The sequence below is a fragment of the Peromyscus leucopus genome, chromosome 2 (genome assembly GCF_004664715.2).
Source record: "Peromyscus leucopus breed LL Stock chromosome 2, UCI_PerLeu_2.1, whole genome shotgun sequence".
In the NCBI taxonomy this organism is placed as follows: domain Eukaryota; kingdom Metazoa; phylum Chordata; class Mammalia; order Rodentia; family Cricetidae; genus Peromyscus; species Peromyscus leucopus.
Genome location: NC_051064.1, coordinates 127546898 through 127569197, shown reverse-complemented (window position 1 = coordinate 127569197; position 22300 = coordinate 127546898). Strand labels below are relative to the sequence as shown.

At 37.5% G+C, this 22300-nt stretch overlaps 1 protein-coding gene across 3 annotated transcripts in view; it reads left to right on the top strand.

The window, feature by feature from the left end:
* Positions 1 to 3623: 3623 nt before the first annotated feature.
* Positions 3624 to 22300, top strand: part of Zmym4 (zinc finger MYM-type containing 4) — a 106010-nt gene continuing 87333 nt past the window's right edge. Inside the window, exon 1 of one of the 3 annotated variants that reach the window (XM_028885405.2) lies at positions 3624 to 3687. The gene's annotated coding sequence lies outside the window, so the exon portion shown is untranslated. The remainder of the gene's footprint in view (positions 3688 to 22300) is intronic. The other 2 variants (XM_028885404.2, XM_028885407.2) reach the window with 2 other exon arrangements.

Below are 22300 nucleotides of genomic sequence, written 5' to 3'. Positions count from 1 at the left end.
CAGGGTTTCTCTGCGTAGCTTTGAGCCTTTCCTGGAACTCACTTGGTAGCCCAGGCTGGTCTCGAACTCACAGAGATCCGCCTGCCTCTGCCTCCTGAGTGCTGGGATTAAAGGTGTGCGCCACCACTGCCCGGCTTTATTTTTTTATTTTTATTTACTTTTTTGAGACAGGGTCTTACTATGTAGCCTTGGCTGCCCTGGAACTCATGTACACCAGACTGGCCTCTAATTTGTAGAGATTTGCCTGTCTCTGCCTCTTGAGTGCTGGGATCAAAGGCATGCCTTTAAATTTTAAAATTCCATTTACTTTTTTTTCTTTTGACAGGGTTTCTTTGTGTAGCCCTTCTCTGTAGACTGGTCTCTGTGCTGGCCTCAAACTCTGGGAGATTCGAGTGCTAGGATTAGAGGTGCGTGATACCACCACCCAACACATTTCCGTATTTTAGTGAGTGTGCACACATGCAGGCATGAATGTGCCGTGTTTGTGTGTGGATGTCAGAGGACAACTTTTGGGTGTCGGTTCTTTTCTTCCATCACTATTTGGAACTTGGGGATTGAACTCAGGGGGTCAGGCTTGTCAGCAAGTGCTGAACTGTCTTGTCGGTCTCAAGCTGTTTTCTTTTGTCCAGGGAAGGAATATGCCAGGATTAGGCAGCCATACAGAGAAAGGGGTCAGGCTTGAATTCCACCCTTATCCTGGCTCTCATTTGCCTGCCTGAGTCAGGTCTGCAGCTACTGTCTCTAGTTCTGTAAATAGAGGTTGAGAGAGAAAAGGCCTTTCAGATGCCATGCCCTAGCAGTGAGAGCATTAGAGATGATAAACGCTGTTGTTGAGGCTTCCCAGACCTGTGTTATACTTAGTGTATGCCCGGGGTTCATGTCTGTGTTAACAAATAGCTCTTGGGGGTTTGACTACTACAGTAAGAGTTCATCTGGGTTTGGGCCTAGGCTTCAGATGATGTTAAGAGCCCCAAAACGCCTTTAATTCCAGCACTCGAGAGGCAGAACTTATACAAAACTACCCTGTTTTGCAAAACCAAAAAAAAAAAAAAAAAAAAAAAAAAAGGATCCCAAATACTTGTTAATAAAGATCTAATAGGAAAGTCAGTGCTGGGAGAAAAGACATCAGGACTCTCACAGCACTCAATACCTGTGTGGTACAACTACTGTTGATCATCCAAGATGAACATTTGGTTTCCATGGCTCACAGCTGCTCTCCTTTAAAATACCATTGACTTAGGCTTTGTAGTTACACTGTCCAATGAAGCCCACATTTACTATAATCCTTGGTTTAAAAAAAAAAAAAAATACTTGTAGCCGGATGCTTTTCTCTGTCCTGCCCTAGTCCTGAGGTCCTAACTTTTTTTTTTTTTTTTTGTGTTTGTTTCGTTTTTCTAGACAGGGTTTCTCTGTAGTTTTGCGCCTTTCCTGGAACTCCCTTTGTAGTCCAGGCTGGCCTCGAACTCACAGAGATCCGCCTGGCTCTGCCTCCTGACTGCTGGGATTAAAGGCGTGCACCACCACCGCCCTGGCTATTTTTTTTTTTTTTTTTTTTTGGTCCTGAGGTCCTGAAGCTGCTTTTTAAAATAGGTTATAGGCCAAACAATTTGTAATTAATATTAAACCTCTGAATGATTATTTTATAAGCTTCTGTGGGACCAATTGGGACAAAGAAAAGGCTCCATCTACAAATACTTTTACCCTAAATTAGAAATAAGGCAAGGATGTCCAGTTTTATTACTTGTACTAATATAGTACAGGACTTAGCTAATTCAATAAAGAATAAAGGCATAGTAATAAGAAAGCAATAAAGCTTCTTAGTTTTTTTTTTTTAAATTTTGTTTTTGAGACAGGGTTCTCTGTGCTCTGGATGTCCTCGAACTCACTTTATAGACCAGCTGGTCTTGAACTCACAGAGATCTACCTTCCCCTGCCTCCTGAGTAGAGTGCTGGAATTAAAAGTGTGTACCACCACTAGCCAGCAAGCTGTTTTTATTTATAAGCAAAATAGTTGTATATATAGACAACCCCAAGGAATCTCAAATGCTTTTAAAATTAATGAATTTTACGAGATTACAAATGAAAGCATCAAAGTAAAAAATTCAACAATACTTTTTATATACCAGTAGCAAGCAATCGAAATGAAATACTTTTTTTCAGTTACATATATTGCAGTAGGAAACAAAAGCATAAATGATTTAGAAAATAACAATAAGCTCTGGATGCTAAAAAACTAACTATAGTAGAAAAAAAAAAAAAAGACCTAAATAAATGGGCAAGACTCTCATGCTCATTGATACCATAGTATCTTTCCAGTCTCTCTGAATTGATTTATGGGTGAAATATTAAATTATTTGTAAGATATAAATTTAAGTTTCATCTCTATCATATAGAGAACCTGGAAGCAGTCCATCCCATTACAATATTTAAAATGTATAAATCATAATGAAAAATTTAAGAACATTTTATGTGTCTTTAAATTTTTTATAGCACACTAATTGAAAATCTCTGAACTATAGAAAGTTTATCTTACGAAGATTTCTTTGAGAATAATTTATATTATTATGACAGTCATGAAATAGAGGACTGGAGAATAGAAATGACCATAAAAACAGAAACCAAAGAGTGAAGCTGCAAATCTGAGATGATCAAAGGTGAAACATGCTGATAAAATCAGTATTAGTGAGAGTGTAAGGAAAGGAGCACTCAGATGTGGGAAGGAATTAAGATAACTATTTTGGGGAGCAGTTTGGCAAATATCCACAGATATTTTAACTATCAGTAACTTTTGATACAGTTATTGCACTTCTTTAAGTTTATATCAGAAACTCTAAAGAGATACGTACAACAGTATCCATAACAATAATGAAGAAAATGCTGTATGTATTAAGTAAAAAACTATCCAGACAATGGGGACACGTAGAACTATTACGTACACACCTGCACATACACACACTTACACCATAATAATTCATACAAAAATGTGTACTAATGTACTCATTTGTTAATCTTACAACAGCAAACATAAAATTGTCCTATTTTATGAGCTAAAATCATATGCATATTAAAAGAAGAGTTCAAGGAATATATTCCAAATTATTAATAATTACTTTTGAGGGGGGGGTGGCGCACGCCTTTAATCCCAGCACTTGGGAGGCAGAGGCAGCCAGATCTCTGAGTTCGAGGCCAGTCTGGGCTACAGAGTGACTTTCAGGACAGCTTCCAAAGCTACACACAAGGTGACCTCTGACATCAGTTTGAATGGCTTATCAATTTGATTCTGGTTCTGTTAGTGTTTTCTTCCTGTCATTAAGTCTCTCTGGAAAATGCTTGCCAGCTGTTGTGGCTCATGCTTGAAATCTCAGCACTTGGAAGGCTAAAGGTAAGAAGAGTACCATGAATTCCAGGAGTGGCCCTGGCTTTATTTCCACTTGCTGTCTGTTTTACAGGTCTAGAATTACCTCAGACTCTGCTCTACTTCTGTTTTAGGCCCTACATACTCAACAGTAGCCATCACTGTAACATGGTTGACTTTGATTTTAAGACCAACAAATTTCTGCTGGTGGAGTAGAGAGGGATTCCAAAAAGTAAGATTGAAATATTTGAGAATAATGGTATTTTTCTCTTTTTTTTTTTTCCAGTTTGAAAAGAAAAGTGATGCAGTTTTTGATGAAATTGTAGAGAACTGTAAGTACTATTTGAGGAAAATAATGGTTCCCTTTAGTTATTATGTCTTGATTCAGCATTTAACCATTATAGTTTTTAGTTAGTATTGAATTGTGTAATGGTCCAGTTTGGGTTAGCCTTAGTGTCATTAAGTTGAGGTGTTTAGATTGTTCTTTATTTTTAGTAAATATTCTTTCAGTTTTTATTGTGTTAAAACATAGCAATACTTTGTGCTGATATGGATTGTATAGCTTGCACTTACCTTTTTCCTTTTTTTTTTTTTTAAACAGGTTTTTAGTTAGTTTGCAGTCTCTTTAGATGCTGTGTGATAGATTATAAAAGTAATACATTCAATTACAGTACAGAATGATTAACGTAGAAAATAAACATCTTTATTACTATTTTCAAAAATTTAACTAGCTTTAGGAGTTTAATATATATCTTTCCAGACCTTTTCTATGAATGTGTACACATATATGGTATATGAGGTTTATGTTCAGGAACCACATGAATATTATTCCTGTTTTTTCAACTGTGGAGACATCTTTCTGTGTCAGTGGCTATAGACCTATTGTATGTATCCTTTTAATTGTTACTGGTATTTTATTACAGGGCTATAATGTAACCAGCTTTCTTTTAATACATATAAACAACTTTAAATTTTTTATTATTAAAAACAATACTGAATGTTTTCCTATATGTATTGCTTATTTGTTCAAGTATTTTTGTAGGATAAATACTAAGAATGGAATTGAATTTTACAGGATGTTTATGTACTTGTTTATGTATGATAAATTTTGTCATCTAGAATTTTTAAGGGGCATATGTTTCTTTTTCTTTACATTTACCTCCACTCATTTCTGTGCGTACCTACTTTCTCGTTGCAGTTAGGTTTACAACATTTTTTTGAATGATAACTAATAATAACTAATTCTCCTAATCTACAGTGGATTTAGCTATTGAATGTTCTTGCAAGCAGTAGTGTCTAGATAAAAGAATCATTTATACATATACACAGATACACACACACCTTTATTTAATGTGGTCCTGAGGATTAAGTCTAGGGCTTCACGTAAGCAAGTGCTCTACCACTGAACAAGATTACTTAAGCATTGGAAGAGAAAGTTTAGATATATAATGAAATATATTTACAGTATTTAATGAAGAAATAAAGAACAAAGTGTCAGAGTCTTCAAATCATCATGGGCCTTTTGTTTTTGTAGTGTTTCCGGAAAGCGGTTTTGTTAGATTGACTTTTTTTTGTTTTGTTTTTTGTTTTTTCGAGACAGGTTTCTCAATGTAGCTTTGCACCTTTCCTGGAACTCCCTCTATAGACCAGGCTGGCTTCAAACTCACAGAGATCCGCCTCCCTCTGTCTCCTGAGTGCTGGGATTAAAGACTTACTATGTAGTCTAAGCTTGTCTGGAGCTCAGTATATAGTGACCAGGCTGGCCTTGGACTCACAGAGACTTGTCTGCTGGAAATAAAGATCACTATGCCTAGCTTGACTGACTTTAAAAAAAGAAAGATTTGTTTTTAATTTTGTGTCTGTGTGTATCTTTGTATGTGCACATGAGTGCAGGTCTTGGAGGACGCCAGAGCATCAGATGTTCCTGAAGCTGGAGTTTACAAGTTGTCTAACATAGGTGCTGGGAATTGAACTCAGGTTTTCTGCAAGAACAGTATATGTTCTTAACTGCTGAGCTATTTCTGTAACCTCTTGATTGACTTTTTTTTTCCATTTTATTTTATGTATATAGATACTTGGCTTGTATGTATGTCTGTGTACTACATGCATGTATGATATATGTTGGATCCTCTGGAGTTATGGTTGGTTGTAAGCTGTTATGTGTGTGCAATCAAACACAGGTTCTTGGAAGAGCATTCTTAACCACTGAGCCCTCTCTATCTTCCAGAAGTTTATCCTTTTGGAGTGGTAGATTAATTTTTTTTTTTTTTTTTTTTTTTTTTTTTGGTTTTTTTTTTGGTTTTTTCGAGACAGGGTTTCTCTGTGTAGCTTTGCGCCTTTCCTGGAACTCGCTTTGGAGACCAGGCTGGCCTCGAACTCACAGAGATCCGCCTGCCTCTGCCTCCCGAGTGCTGGGATTAAAGGCGTGCGCCAACAACGCCCGGCGGTAGATTAATTTTATACATTGTGTTTAAAATTTTCTGTCTTGTTTTTATTTGACAGTATGACAAAAATCACATATTGAAAAAATAAGCTTAAGTCAAAACATTGAACAGTCCTTTCAATTAGAGAAATTCAGTCAGCTAACAGAAATGACAGTATTGTAAACTAATTTGATACTTGTTGCACAAATTCTAAATGGTCTTATAATAAAAACCTGGAGTCAGATATCAGGGTGAAAGCTGAAAGATCAGAGAAACAGAGCAAGCCACAGATACCACCTCTTACCTCACCAGCTCCTCAGCCTGACAGAGCCTCTACAGGAGAGCGAATTCCTGTCTCCTCCCACTTTATATTCCTTTCTCTGCCCAGCCATATCACTTCCTGTCTCAAGTGCTGGAATTAAAAGTGTGTACCACCACTGCCTGGCTCTGTTTCTCTTTTAGACTGGATTAATCTCATGTAGCCCACTGTGGCCTTGAATTCACAGAAATCCAGATAGATCTCTGCTTCTGACTCTCAAAAAGTGCTACGATTAAAGGTGTGTGCCACTATTGTGGCTAACTCTGGCTCACTCTCTCGTCTGATCTTCAGGCAAGCTTTATTTCTTGGATTACAAATATATCACCACAGATACTATTGTCAGTTTCTTTTTTTTATTGTCAATTTTAATAAAATAAATAATAATATCCATATGTACCATAGAGTACTATGTATTGAATTCTAGAGTAGATACTTCCCTGTCATTTCTTTTTACTTTCTTACATGTATATTCATTTAAAATTGCAAATTAATATAGAAAGATTATGATTGAACCACCTTGGTTTTTCTGCTCATCTTTGAACTTGTCATTGGTGGTCAGGAAGATAGTCAAATATTAAAACAGCAGCTAGAACTCATCCCTCTACCATTATAACTCATTTTCACTACTTTTTTTTTCTCAATACATTTCTTTTAACCAATAATTTTTAAATACTTGCTGTAAATACACCTTTGCTCAGGTCTGGTATTATTAATAGAAGTAAACTAAATGGTTTTCTTTTCTACATTCATCATTTTATTTTGTACTGTTTATTTTTTGAAACAGTTTCACTATGTAGCCCTGATTGGCCTGGAACTCACTACGTAGATTAGGCTGATTTCCAACTTCCAAAAGATCTGTTGGGGCGTTCTTTGTAGCATGAGTCAGTTGAAGACAGAAGGCACTCCAAGATGAAATTTTGAAGCCTATGTGGCAGCAGGAAGGTCTAGCCTCTGATGGATTGAACCCAGAACAGCTGTACAAAGGCGTATTCTTTGATTGTTACCCAGAGTTGTTTTTTGGGTAAAGTATTTCCTTATACCAAAGTCCCTATTCTAATCTATATTCTCAATAAAGGAAAGCATCACATGCCCTCATGACTTATAGTCCATTATTGTGTATCATTTGCAGTACACAATAATCAAGAGCCTTAAGTGTGCCAGAGGTGTCTTGTGACCAAAGTCATGCGAAGGTTGCAACACACCTCTTCAGTAAAACAATTCTACAAATCACAGAAAACAATCACTGTTTACCATAAAGATTCTTTGTGGTGATTTTTATTTGTGCTTTAATAATTAAAGTTTGCCTGGAGATCAGAGAAAATAGCCAGCCATTTTAAGTAGACAAAGAAGTCAGGCAGCTGTAGCACATGCCCTTCATCCTATCACTTAGCAGGCAGGATCTCTGTGTGTTCAAGGCCATACTAGGGAACGTGGCGAAGTGTGGTGATACACACCCTTAATCCCAGTACCAACCATAGAGACCTGGAGGAGTGTACAGACAGACAGTGACAGAGCTGTGTAGGAAGGGGAAGTGAGGTAGCTGGGGTAAGAGAGCCAATATGAGGGCAGAAAAGCAAGGCATATAAGGCCTGGGTAGACAGGAAGTAACTCGCATTTAGAAGCTGCTGAGTTGGTGAGGTAAGGTTAGCTGTGGCTTTCCTTATTTTCTTGATCTTTCTCTAAGGTTTTTACCCTATATTTGGCTTCGTGTTTTTTTTTTTTTTTTTTTTAATTTAGTAAGACCATTTAGAAATTCGTCTACAATTCTTTACTGTTTACCACAATGATTCTTCAAGGTCAAAGTACATCTGGAAAGCAAGCTGTTCATTCTAATGTCTAACCCAGAAATAGCCATTCTGCTAAATTCTTACAAGATCTGTCTGCCTCTGCCTTCTAAGCGCTGGGGTTAAAGACATACACCACCATGCCCAGCTTCCATTAAAGATTCGTATTCTGTAAAAGTTGCTGAGATACCAGCTGATTAATGAATAACTATTAACATGATTGATAGATTAAGTTCTTTGAGAACAAACGACAGTTTTCAAGGAAAAATTAGAGCATTGCTAATTTGTTTATGAAATAGTCACTTAGATTCAGAACATTTATTTTGATTACTTACACTATTTTGTAAAAAGCTGCCATATGTGTTTCAACTTGTAAATGGTAAAGATTTGTTTTATTAGGAAAATGAAAATGATGCACAACCTTGGATAGTTAAATTATAGAAGGGTCAGAAATATACTGATGTGTTTGAAGATTTCGATTCTACTTAGATGCACCTCATGCTTTTAAAAATTCTATTATATTTATAGGAAAACACGGGGTTCCACTCATGTTATACCCTTCTCTCATTTACTTTTAATTGTAATTTAATTTCATTACTGTATGTCCAGAGTGGGGTCCAGGTGTTTCACTGTACAGTTGGGAAGGCCAGAGGACAACTTTGGATTTGACTCTTTCTGTCCATCATATGTGGGTTTCAGGGATCAACTTAAGTCTACATAGACTTGCTCAGCAAATAACTTTCCTAGAGATATGCAAGTGCTTCTCTCTTATCTTTTTGAAATAAGACCTTCCTCTGGTAGCACAGGCTGTACTAGAACTGTGTAACGCAGGCTGGTCTTAAGCTTGCCTCCAATACTTCTACTTTAGTTGCTTCTTCGTTGTTGTCTTTTTTTTTTTTTCCTCTTTGTTGTTTAGAGACAGGGTTTCTCTGTGTAGCCTTGGCTGTCCTGGAACTTGATCTGTAGACCAGGCTGGCCTTGAACTCACAGAGATCCACCTGTTTTTCCTGAGTGCTGGGATTAAAGGTTTGGGTTCGGCCTCTCTCCATCAATCAGTAGTTAAGAAAATGCTCTCCATAGTGGTGGTGCATGCCTTTAGTCCCAGCACTGAGGAGACAGACGCAGGTGAATCTCTGTGAATTTGAGGCCAGCCTGGTCTATAGAGTGAGTTCCAGGACAGCCAGGGCTACACAGAGAAACTCTGTTTCTGAAAACAAAAACAAAAACAAAAGAAAATGCCCTCCAACCGGATCTTAGGGAGACATTTTCTCAATTAAGGCTCCTCCCTCTGTGATGACTCTAGCTTGTGTCAACTTGACATAGACTAACCAGCACAGTCTCCTAGTTCAGGATTTACAGATGTGTGTCATAACACCCAGATTTAGGCCTATCTTAAAGAGCTGGTCTGGAAGTGCTGCCTGCATTTGCCAAAGTAGCTTCAAAGAAATCTAGTACTTGTAGTCCCATTGTTGAATTTGTTCTTGCTTTAGAGTAAAACTGAAAATCCCTTAGTAAGGAAGAGAAGGACATTGTTACTGGATGTGTATTATTTCCTACAATGGTTACCTGGATGAAGATACTACACTATACTTAAGCGGGAAATAGCAACTAAGGCCTGATGATACAGTTTATTTTTTAAAAAAATTTACATTTATTTTTATTTTTATTTTATTTTTTTTAAAGATTTATTTATTTATTATGTATACCACATATAAGATTGCTGTCCAGAAGAGGGCATTACAGATGGCTGTGAGCCACCATGTGGTTGCTGGGAATTGAACTCAGGACCTCTGGAAGAACAGTCAGTGCTCTTAACCTCTGAGCCATCTCTCCAGCCCTTATTTTTATTTTTATTTATTTATTTATTTTTTATTTATTTATTTATTTTTTTGACCTGGAGTTGCCAGGTTTAATTCAGAAGGTTGAGTTGGAGGTTCACCAGTTCCAGGCCAGTCTATGATACATAGCAAAACATTGCTTCAGAACCAGACAAAACAAAACAGGACAATAAAAGTAACAAAAACAATTCAGCAATGAAAGTGCTTTTCCATATATTATTCAAATGAACTATTAAAGTGTTAGCATGTATCCATATAAGCATATTCTTTTTTAATTCTGATCTTAAGTGAAGGAGGGCCTGTTCAGCAGAAATCTTGACAAACTCCAAACCCTATGAAGTTTCTCAATTTGGAAATAATCTCACTTTCATTTCTAGGATGTAGGACGAGCAGATAATATGAAAGAAGCCATGGTCAGTGCTCATTGTGAATCTAGAATGCAGAGTCACATCTTGAAAAAAAAAAAAGACCTGATGATACAGTTTATTTTTAAAAAAATTTTACATTTATTTTTATTTTTTTAAAGATTTATTTATTTAAGGGCCGGGCGGTGGTGGCGCATGCCTTTAATCCCAGCACTCGGGAGGCAGAGGCAGGTGGATCTCTGTGAGTTCGAGGCCAACCTGGACTACAGAGTGAGTTCCAGGAAAGGCGCAAAGCTACACAGAGAAACCCTGTCTCGAAAAACCAAAAAAAAAAAAAAAAAAAAAAAAAAGATTTATTTATTTATTATGTATACCACATGTATGATTGCTGGCCAGAAGAGGGCATTACAGATGGCTGTGAGCCACCATGTGGTTGCTGGGAATTGATCTCAGGACCTCTGGAAGAACAGTCAGTGCTCTTAACCTCTGAGCCATCTCTCCAGCCCTTATTTTTATTTTTTATTATTCTTTTAAATTTTTTTTTGGCAGAAGGTTTCACTGTAGTTCTGGCTGTCGTAGAACTCACTATGTAGACCAGGCTGGCCTCGAACTCACAGAGATCCACCTGCCTCTGCCTCCCAAGTGCTGAGATTAAAGGTTTAAACCACTACTGCTCAGCTCTTTTTTAAAATGAAAAAATTTTATTATTATGTGTATGAGTGTTTTGCCTGTATGTATGTACGTACGTACGTATGTGTATCAATCAGTACCTGATGCCTGTCAGATGAAGATGTCAGATCCCCTAGGACTGGATGGATATTACAGATGGTTGTGAGCTACTTTGTATATCCTTGGAATAGCGTCCTCTGGAAGAATGGCCAGTGCTCTTAATTAGTGAGCCATTTTTCTGTCCCCTACAGTTTAGCTTTTAATTGATAATTTGAATGCAGGTTTACCTAAACCTAAGCCTCTTTTAAATCCTTCACCACTTATTTCTGTGTTTTGTTCCTTCTTGAGTTATAATCCTACTTATTGCTATGTTGTCATGGATTACCTTGGGTTCTCTAACCTCTCTAGTTCTGGGATCATAGGCATGCTCTATCTGCTTTTGTGTTTGGTTTTTTTGAGATGGTGATCACTTGTGGCCCAGACTAACTTCAGATTCTGTAAATGGAGGTGGAGCCTTTTGTCCCAACCTCCCAGTTCTAAATAATCACACAAAAGCTTGTATTAATGATTGGTGGGTGGCTCAGGCTTATTACTAACTAGCTCATATATGTAAATTAATCCATTTCTATTAATTTGAGTATTGTCACATGACTGTGGCTTTAATGGTCCTCTGGTATCTTGTTTCTTTGGGTGGCTGGCTTGTGTCTCCCCCCTGCACTCCTTATCCTGAGTGCTCAGTTTGATTCTTCCACCTAACCTAACCTTCATTGCCTTAGGCCAAAACAGCTTTATCAAACAATGAAAGAAATACATATTCATAGCATACAGAAGGATCATCCCACAGCATTTCCCCCTTTCTGTCCAATCAAAAAGGAAGGTTTTAACTTTAACATAGTAAAATTACATATAACAAAATAGTTATTAAGGGGCTGGAGAGATGGCTCAGAGGTTAAGAGCACCGACTTCTCTTCCAAAGGTCCTGAGTTCAATTCCCAGCAACCACATGGTGGCTCACAACCATCTGTAATGAGATCTGGCACCCTCTTCTGTATACATAATAAATAAATAAATCTTAAAAAAAAATAGTTATTAAGCAAGAATTACACTTACAATATCTAGTCTCTTTGAATTTAACAAAATCAGAGAAGACATTCAATTGTTTATCTTATCTTGGTGTGTCTATAAAGTTTTATATCTAATTTATCCTTAATCATAGTTAAGGAAACTATAACTATAATTATCTAGTCTTCAACTCCATTAATGACCCGAGAATGCTATGTGATTTCTTTCTGTATGCTGTGAATATGTGTTGCTCTGATTGGTTGGTAAATAAAGCTACATTGACCTATGGCAGGGCAGGATGGAGCCAGGCAGGAAAATCCCAAGAGAGATAGTGGGAGGAGAAAGGAGAGGGCAGAGATGCTGCAAGCTACTGGTTGGAGAAGCAAGATGTGAAAATACCGGTAAGCCATGGCTATGGGGCAACTTATAGATTAATTGAAATGGGTTAATTTAAGATATAAGAGCTAGCTAGCAAGAAGCTTGAGCTACAAGCCATTGCCATACAGTTCGTAATTAATATAAGCCTCTGTGTTTATTTGGGTCTGAGCAGCTGCAGGACTGGGCAGGACATGGGAAAACTTCCAGCTGCATTTGGTGCCCAATGTTGGGCATTAATCCACATAGATCTAAGAAAGCGTAAAGATTCTGAATGCCCAGAAATGGAGCCACACCAGGCTTCCTAGTCTCAAAGGCTCATGCCAGTAGCAGTGTAGAAATTTGTCTCCCATTAGCTGCCTGTAAGATGGAGCTGGCCACCAGTCGCCATGAGCTAAGCAGCACGGTAGATTCCTGCTGCAGTATACAATAGTGCCTCCAAGCTTCACTGCGCACATGAGGAAGCAGGAGCACACATGCCACACTGCACACATGTGAGGTCTGAGTCATTTCTCCTTCCATTATGGGTTTCAGGAATTGAACTTAGATTGTTAGGCATGTTCATCAAATGCTTTTACCTCTTGAGCCGTTTCAGTGTCTTCACCCCCACAATAAATAAATAAATAAATAAATAAATAAGTGTGGTAACACACTCCATTAAGCCCGGCACTCTGGGAGGCAGTGGCAGGCAAATCTATGTGAGTTTGAGGTCAGCCTGGTCTATAAAATAAATTCTAGTACAGCCAGAGCTACACAGAGAAACTTTGTCACAACAAAAACAAAACAAAACAAATTTATTCATTTTTTTTTATAGTGATGGAGATCAAATTCAATTCCTCATGCATTCCAGGGAAGCATTTTATCATTAGGCTACATCCTCAGCCTTAGAAAATGTTTTCTAATTGTACCTGTTCTTAAAATTGAGCTGTACTGACAGGGCAGATGTATTAGAATTCAAATTAATATTGATATTATGTTAATTACAGAAAGTGATAATGGTTAATACTTATATGTTACTGTTTTTGGGAAATTGTGAATAGGGATAGGGATCTGTTGATAGATCTCAGTAAGGACATCACCAAAGTCTGAATTTAGAGAATCACTGAATTTTATTTATTTATTACTTACAGGAGCAGAAATGATTCAGGATTAGTTGGCTTACCAAAATCCTACTCCAGAATGGGTGACACTCACAAACTAGCAGCCTGGAGTTTCCTGCACTGCTTGTAGGCAGGCCTCTCCATAGGTTTGAGAATGTCTTTTTCCAGGCAGCTTGACTGGTCTCTACTTTTTCCATGTAACTTGGTTGATATGCCTCTTTTAGACAGCTCAACGTCCTCAGTCTGAGAGGAGTCCTTATGCTTACATAAGCTCAGCGAGGTAGAGAGATAGGGGTCTAGTGTTTTTGGGACTTACGGAAGCTCTGGAGTTGTTTACTTCCTGAATACAGAGGCTCCATCCATTTAGAACATATTGAGTCTTAAAGAGCTTCCCTATAGAGACTGGAGAGACGAAGTTATTGGTTAAGAGTCCTCTATACTTTAGAGGACTTGTGTTCAGTTTCCAGCACCCACATTGGGCAGATCACAACTACCTTCAAAACCAGCTCTAGGGGGTCCAGTGCCTCCATGGGTACCAAAAGTCATGTGCACAATTCCCCCACTCCTGCATATAATTAATAATAATAATAATAATAATAATAATAATAATAATAATAATAAATACCTTAAAGAGCTGCCTGTTGGACTGAATATTGTATCTCAGGAAATTGTTGTATAACAATATTCTTTAAAATACTTCATAGTAACTAATTATTTTATTTCTATTATGTTATTGTTATTCAACTCATATTCCATTTCTTTAAAAGTCTGATTTTATTTTATTTATTACTGTTATCATTATTTTGATTATTATTATTTTTTTGGGTTTTTTTCGAGACAGGGTTTTTCTGTGTATGTAGCTTTGGCGTCCCGCCTGGAACTCACTCTGTAGCCCAGGCTAGCCTTGAATTCACAGAGATCTGCCTGGCTTTGCCTCCCATGTGTTAGGATTAAAGGCATGCACCACCGCTGCCTGGCTATTTTAATTTTTTTGAGATAGGGAACCTCTACATAGCCCTGGCTGTCTTAGAAGTCACTATGTAGATCAGGCTGGCCTCCAACTCAGAGGTCCACTTTTCTCTGCTGCCTGAGTGCTGGGATTAGTGGCATGTGCCACCACACCTGGCTAATTTTTATGATTTTTAATTATGTGTATGTGGATATGTGTATTGTTAGTGAAGGTTCCCTGAGAGGCCAAGAGACTTGGATCTCTTGGAGCTGTAGTTAACAGAAAGTTGTGAGCCACCTGGTGGTGGGAACAGAACTCTGGCCCTCTGAAAGAATAATGAGTACCCTTAACCACTGAACCATTGCTTAGCTCCTGTTATTCTTTTTTTTCTTTTTTTCCAAATGGAATTCAGTACAGTTCAGAAATAGGTGGTGAGTGCTAGGCCAGTATTTGGAATGCTGAAGCATGAGGATTATGAGTTATATAGGCCTGCTTACACTACTCAGTGTGTTCTAGGCCAGCTGGAGCTATCATGTGAGACAGCTGTCTCAAAGAAAACAAAATAGGGGCTTGAGAGGTCTCGGTGGCTAAGGGTACTTGGTGCTTTTGCAGAGGATCTGGGTTTGGCTTCCATTATCCCCTTTTGGCCTCTACAGGCACCATGCATATGTACATAGTGCACATATGTACACAAAGGCAAACAACTTGTAGACATAAAATTAAATAAATACTTTAAAAAGCCACATAATAATAATAATAATAACAACAATAATCAAATGTCTAAGTGTGAGGATGTGTGTGTATGTATAAAGAAATGTTGAAACCAAAGTCTCAACATTTGTTTAGGGCTATAACATTGGTGGAAAATTGAGATGTTATTATTTGAAAAACAACACAAGTCTCAATATTTGTTTTAGTTTATTAAACAGTTAAACTGTATTACAGTTTTAGTGGACTTGATAGATACCAGTAAAACATTTCGTCCAACAGAAACAGAATACAGTCTTCTCAGCAGCATATTGGACTGTCTCCAAAATATAGCACATTCTCAGACGGAAAACAAGTATTTGTTCACACAAAAGAATCTAAGCTATTATCTTTTTTTATGTTATTAAAGTACAATAACACTAGAAGTCAGTAGCAAGATAATTGATAGAAACCACACAAAAACATTTACACTAAATACCATACTCTTGAATGACCAGTAGGTCAGTGGAGAAATTTTAGGAAATTATAAAGGTCTTAGAATTGAAAGAAAATGAGCACACAAATCACCAGAACTTTAGGTACAGTAAAGGCACTTCTAAGAGGAAAGTTTATAGCTATGATAGATAGTTTACATTAGAAAAATAGGGAGAGGTGCTGGAGAGATGACTCAGCAGTTAAAAGTATACACTGCTTTTGCAGAGCACTGTTTTTTGCATATTTACCTGCGTTTAGTTCCTAGCATCTACATGGGCAGCTCACAGGCACCTGTAACTCTTGCTTCAGGGGAATCCAATACTTTTTCTTGGCCTCTAAGAGCAGTTGTATCCATGTGTATATCCTACACAGACATATGCAAATACATAGTTAAGAATAAGGGGCCGGGGGGGTGGGCAGCTTAAGAGGAGGCAGAGAGGCGGATGGTGAGTTCGAGGACCTGGGTACAAGTGACCCAGAAACGAAAACACAGAGAAAGTTGAAAAAAAAAAAAAAAAAAAAAAAAAAAAAAAAAAAAAAAAAAAAAAACAAAAACAACAAAAAAAAAAAGAATAAGGGGCCTGGAGAAATGGTTCAGTGCTTAAGAGTACTAATTGCTCTTCCAGAAGACCTGGGTTCAATTCCCAGCACACACATGATAGTTTGCAACTGTCTGTAACTCCAGTCCTGGAGGATCCGACACCCTCACATGGACATACATGCAGACAAAACTCTATTGCACATAAAATTAAAAAAAAAATTTAGAGGCTCGGCATGTTGGTACATGCCTTTAACCCCAGCGTTTATGGGTTTGAGGCAAGACATCTTTATGAATTCAAGGTCTGCCTGATCTATATAGCATGTTCTAGGCCAGCCAGGACAACATAATGAGAATTTTTAAAAACAACAAAACAAAACAAAAGATAAAAACACCAGAAAGACCTCTAGTAAATAACCTAATGATATACCATAAAGTTCTAGAAAAAGAAGAACAATTCAAACCCCAAAGTAGTAAACATTAAAGAAATAATAAAGATTAGAGCAGAAATTAATGAAATAGAAACTAAAAGAATAGTACATAGAATCAGAATTGATTCTCTGAGGGAAAAAGAAAAGATAAAGATTGAGAAATCCCAAGCCAGATGTGGTGCCAGCATGCTTTTAATTCCAGCACTTAGAAGGCAGATGTAGGCAAATCTGTCTTTGAGTTTGAGGTCTTTCTGGTCTATAGAATGAGTTCTAGGACATCCAGGGTTATACAGTGAAACCCTATGTCAAAAAAACAAACTAAGAAATCTCCAGCCAAGCTAACAAAAGAGAGAGAGATACCAAATTAATAAAATTAGAGATGAAAAAGAGGAAATTACTACAGATTTTAATGAAAAAGAATCATTAGAGAGTGTAACTAATGTTCAAGAAACTGTAAGACCTAATAGAGGAAATGGATAAATTTCTAGACACATGAACTTACCAAATTAAACAACATAGATCCAAACAATCAACAAAATTGAAATGGTAACAAAATGTCTTCCCAGAAAGCTTAACCCAAGATTGGACGACTCACTAAACCTTAAATGAACAGCTTACACCAGTGTTGCTCAGTCTGCTCTCTAAAATAGAAATGGAAGGATCACCACCAAACTCATTATGCCTGGGACCAGATAAGGTTACGCACGCACGCACGCACGCACGCACGCACGCACGCACGCAGACCAGTTACTCTGGTGAAGACAGAGACAAAAATTCTCTTAACATTTTTTGCAAACTGTATTAAAGGACACATTAAGAAGATCATGTATCATGAACATGCTATAGGGATGATGTTAGGTCTCAAGCCTGGGACAGTTGCCTCTAGGTTCTCCCAGCATCCCTCCGTCTACTAGTTACAGGGCCCTCCTGGCTGGCATACCCTACCCCCAGGGTCTTGGCTGCCCTTCCCTGGCTCTCCCTTCTCCCTTCTCCTCACATGTCCCGGCTCAGGGTTATGTCCACTCTGGTTTTTTCCAGATGTCTCTGCCTCTGGTGTTGCTCTCCCTTTTATTCACAATAAAGTTTTCTTAACAACCATTCTGGGGCACACCTTACTTAGTCCCAGCATTTAGGAGGCAGAGGCAGGAAGAGCTCTGTGAGTTCGAGGCCAGCCTGGTCTACAAAGTGAGTTCTAGGACAGCTAAGGTTGTTAACACAGAGAAACCCTGTCTCAAAAAACCACACATATAAAAAATTATAATAAAGAAATAAACTTTCCCTCCACTATACGTAGTAGCAGTCCTCTATTGTTTGAATCTTAAATGGTCTTCACTAAATGGTTTTCATTAAAAAAAAAAAAAAATCAACATTCCTTCATGGCAAAAGTCCTAAAGTAACATGTAACAAAGACTACATGCAACAAGCTTATATGCAATTACGTGAAATTGGGAAAACTTAGGCGACTTCCTCTAAGACTAGAATGACACAAAGATGCCACTCTCAGTCAGTACACTGCTCAATGTCTTAGCTAGATCCTAAGATAGAATAAATAAAAGGAATACAAATAGGAAAGGTAGAAATCAAATTAATTTCTATTTTCATGTGAACATGATCCTGTGCTTAAAAGATTCTAAGGATGTCTTGTGTGGTGCCACATCTTTAATTCCAGCACTGGGAAGACAGAAGTTGGATCTCTGTGAGTTTCAGGCCAGCCCGGTCTTCAGAATGAGTTCCAGGACAGGCAGGGCTATTATACATAACTAAAGAAGGAAATAAAAGAACCTAAGGACGCCAACATAAAACTCTTAATACTTGAAAAATATTTTTACCAGTGCTGTAGGACACAAAATCCACCTACAAAAATCAGTACTTTTATATATCAATGATAAACTTGCCAAGAAAAAGGAAAACTTACCCATGATAGCTTCAAAACAAAACAAAACCAGAACCAAAGCAACCACAGTAATAAACATAAGCAAGAAATGAAAGACCTCTATAATAAAAACTGTACTATAGAGAATCCCTGTCTCAAAAAAAACAAAAACAAAAAGACTATAAACACTGAAGAAAGAAGCCAGGGAAGATACTAGTTTGAAAAGCACTCACATATTCATGAGTTGGCAAAAGTAATATTATAAAAATGGCTCTATTATCAAAAGTGATCTGCAGGTTCAATACAGTCCCTATCAAAATCCCAGTGTTATTCTTCACAGAATTAGAAAAAAAAATTAATATTGAAGCACAAAAGACCACAAATAGCAGAGTATCCTATGCAGAAAGAACAGTGCTGGAGGTATTATAGTACCAAATTATATTACAGAGCCTAGTTAGAAAACCAGAATGATACTGGCATAAAAGCCAACACATAGGCCAATGGAGTAGACGTGAGGACCCTGAGAGAAATCTGTAATGCCGTAACCACCTGATTTTCCTTTGAAAAGGCTGTGAAAAATAATTACTGGGAAAAGAATTTACATGGGACTGGGTTTTCTACAGATAAAAGAATGAAACAAGATCCATGTCTTCCACATTGTACAACAACATTAAAGACTTTAATGCTAGAATATTTGAAAATGCCAGAGAAAAACATAGGAAAAACACTTCAAGATTAAGGGATCAGCAGGTATTTTTCTGAAAAGCGCAATCCAGTTGCCTAAGAAATAGTGCCAAGAATTGACAGGGGGTACAGTGAAATTCAAAAGCTTTTGTACAACAAAAGTCAGTGAGAGCTTTCAGCAGTGAGGGGAATGGATCTTTGCTAAATGTGTTTAAGACAGAAATGTAGTATTTAGGACATCTAGAAAACTGCAAAAATCAAACACCAAAACAAAATTAACAACAACAACAAAACCCAAATCATCTAATGGATAGATTGGCTAATGAATGGAAGAGATATTTCTCAAAAAAAAATGTATTCTGGAAGTGGGATTCTTAGATCATATGGCAACTTTAGTTTCATGTTTTTAAACTACATTGTTTTTTTTTTCTGAATTGTTATGACACTACATTTTAGCACCAACTGTATAGAACTTTAATATCTATACATCCTCAACTCCCCATGTTATTTTTTTGTGTTTTTAATAGTATCTTTTGTAATTAATATCTTTTGTAATTAATATGTAATGTTGTTATTGCCTAGGGATTTTGATTGGATGGTTTTCTTGTTTTTTGTTTTTCTGCCAGTTAGAACAGAATTAAAAGGCCAGAAAAATCTTTAGCATCACAAGTAGCAGCAAGGAAATTCTCAAACACAGCAAACCAAATCAGCCAGCGAAGAACAACTTTAGTTAGAGATGAGGAAAAGAGTATACTTGTACTACAAGCATACAGATACCCTGCAAAGCAGTGGGGGGGGGGCACCTAGGACCTGGAAAATCCAATTTCTCAAGGGTTGGGCTTTTAAAGTCTTCCAGTGGGTCTTCCTCCTCTAATTGGATTGGTGGTTGATTGTCCCACAAGTTTAAGGTAAACATATCCTGATTTTGAACTCTGCCTTGAACTCTGGCCAATCCATTGCAGCGTGGATAGAGTTTTTGTCTCTGGTTAGAGAGTGTAGAAGAAGCCAGCCATTTTAGAAGTTCCTTTGGGGTTGGGGATTTAGCTCAGTGGTAGAGCGCTTTCCTAAAGGCCCTGGGTTCGGTCCTCAGCTCTGGAAAAAAAAAAAAAAAGACAAAATAACAAAGAAGTTCACCACCTTTATTACCTATTGTCTGCCTACAGGGAATCTAAGTCCTATCCTGGTCCCTCAGTATCTAACTTTAGTTTTTGATTTGTGTTTCTTTAATGTTGAGTGTCTTTCTGGCTTGATGTCTTTCTTGAAGTTCTTTGCCTGGGTTATAGTCATCTTATTTGGGGTCTTTGTTTAATAAAAAAAACTTCATATATTCTGAATATTAACATTTTCCAGATACACGATTTGCAGAAATCTTGGCTATCATTGTCCAGCATTCATTGCTCTGTGGCATTTCACTGTGATTGTTTCCATTGATGTATAGAAGTTTTCTAGTTTCCTATAGTCTATTTTCTGTTTTTGCTTTGTTCCCTGTAATTTTGGTGCCAAGTCCAGGAAATCATTGCCATATTTAGGGTCATGAAGTTTTCTATCTGTTTTCTTTGAGAAAATTTGTAGTCTTGTATCTTACATATAAGATGTACTAGAATTTTAAAAAGTCAGGTGTGGTGCGTCACATATGTAGTTTCAATCCTTGGAAGGCTGAATTATGAGTTGGAGGCCAGCCTGGGCTAGAGTGAAATCTTGTCTCAAAAAACTCCAGACTAGTATGGGTGAACCTGTGCATGCATGTGCATATGTGTGCATAAAAGAAACGGAAACCAAGCCTGTGCCAGGTACTAGATTCAATCTCCAGGACTGCAATCACTTGAAAAAATTTTAAAGTATGTCTAAATGTTTGTGGAGATCTTGACGTTTCCAGGTGTTCTGCTATAAAATTTCCTCTATGAGCATTCTTGTTATGCATATTCCCTAATAAGATGTAAAGAAGCACATTGTTCTGTCTGGGAAGATGGCTCAGTGCATAAAGGTGTTTGTCGTGCAAGCCAGGCAACCTGAGTTCCGTGCCCCAACTTATATAAAAATGGAAGGCCCGAACCCACTCTACCAGATCTCCACATATTCACTGTATGCATAGTATATGCGTGCTCTTCTTGCCATACATACACATAATAAATAATAAAAGTAGGGACTGGAGAGATGGCTCAGTGGTTAAGAGTATAGGCTGTGCTTCCAGAGGCCGTGGGTCCAGTCCACATGGTGGCTCATAGCAGTCTGTAACCCTAGTTTCAGGGGATTTGTTTCCTTTTTCTTGCCTGAGGGCAGTGCATGTACATGGTGCAGAGAGGCAAAACATACACATAGGCAAAACACTCATATACATAAATAATAAAAATATAAAATAAGATGTATAGAATTCTGTTTTAACATGTTTGTTACAGTGATCCTGTTAAAATATCTTTAACATTCATTGCTCTGTGGCAAGGTTGGTATACTTTTTAAAAATGGAAGATAGTAAACATTTTAGACTGTTGCAGCAATATAGCTATGCAGTGATTCAGTTGAACTGTCATAGGCAATGTATGTGAATGAGTTAGTGTGTTTGTTTCTAATAAAAGTTTATGGATGCTTTCAATTTCATAGAATTTTCTTGTGTCAGGAAATGTTCTTTTTTTGATTCCCCCCCCAACCATTTGAAATGTGAAAACAATAATTAGCTCTTGTGAATATGTGAATAACAGATGGTTCTTGGGGTTGGCAACAGGTATAGTTTACTTTTCTTTGTAGGTGATTACTTACAGCTAAGGAATGTAAATTCTCAAGTTTTGTAGGAATAAAAAAATCAATTCCAGTGGGGTGGTGGTGGTGCACACCTTTAATCTCAGCAAAGACAGAGGCCAAACTGGTCTGCAGAGTGGAGTTCCAGGACAGCCAGGGCTACACAAAGAAACCCTGTTTTGAAAAACCAGAAGAAGAAAAAAAAAGGAAAGAAAAAATTTAGTTCCTGAGAATTTCATTCATTTACTGTTTTGTCATTGGTGAATTAGTATTGTAGTCACCTCAAGTCTGGCCCACATGTCATCTGTCAAACTTGAAAAATATTAGCAAAATGGGAGTTAGAATATGGAACTCACTTTATAGATTTACTTGTTTATTCACCTTACATTTATTTATGTGTGTGTATATGTGTAGTGTGTGGTTGTGCCACATTGTACATACAGAAGCCAGTGTACAGTGTGTAGGAATCAGTTTTCTCCTTCCACCATGCGGGTCCTGAAATCGAACTCAGGTCACTATGCTTGGTTTGGTGTCAGTACCATCCTGCTAGTCCTTCATTTTGTTTTCAATTTGCATTTCTCTGATTAGTAATCAGTAATAGTAATTCAACTGAACATTTT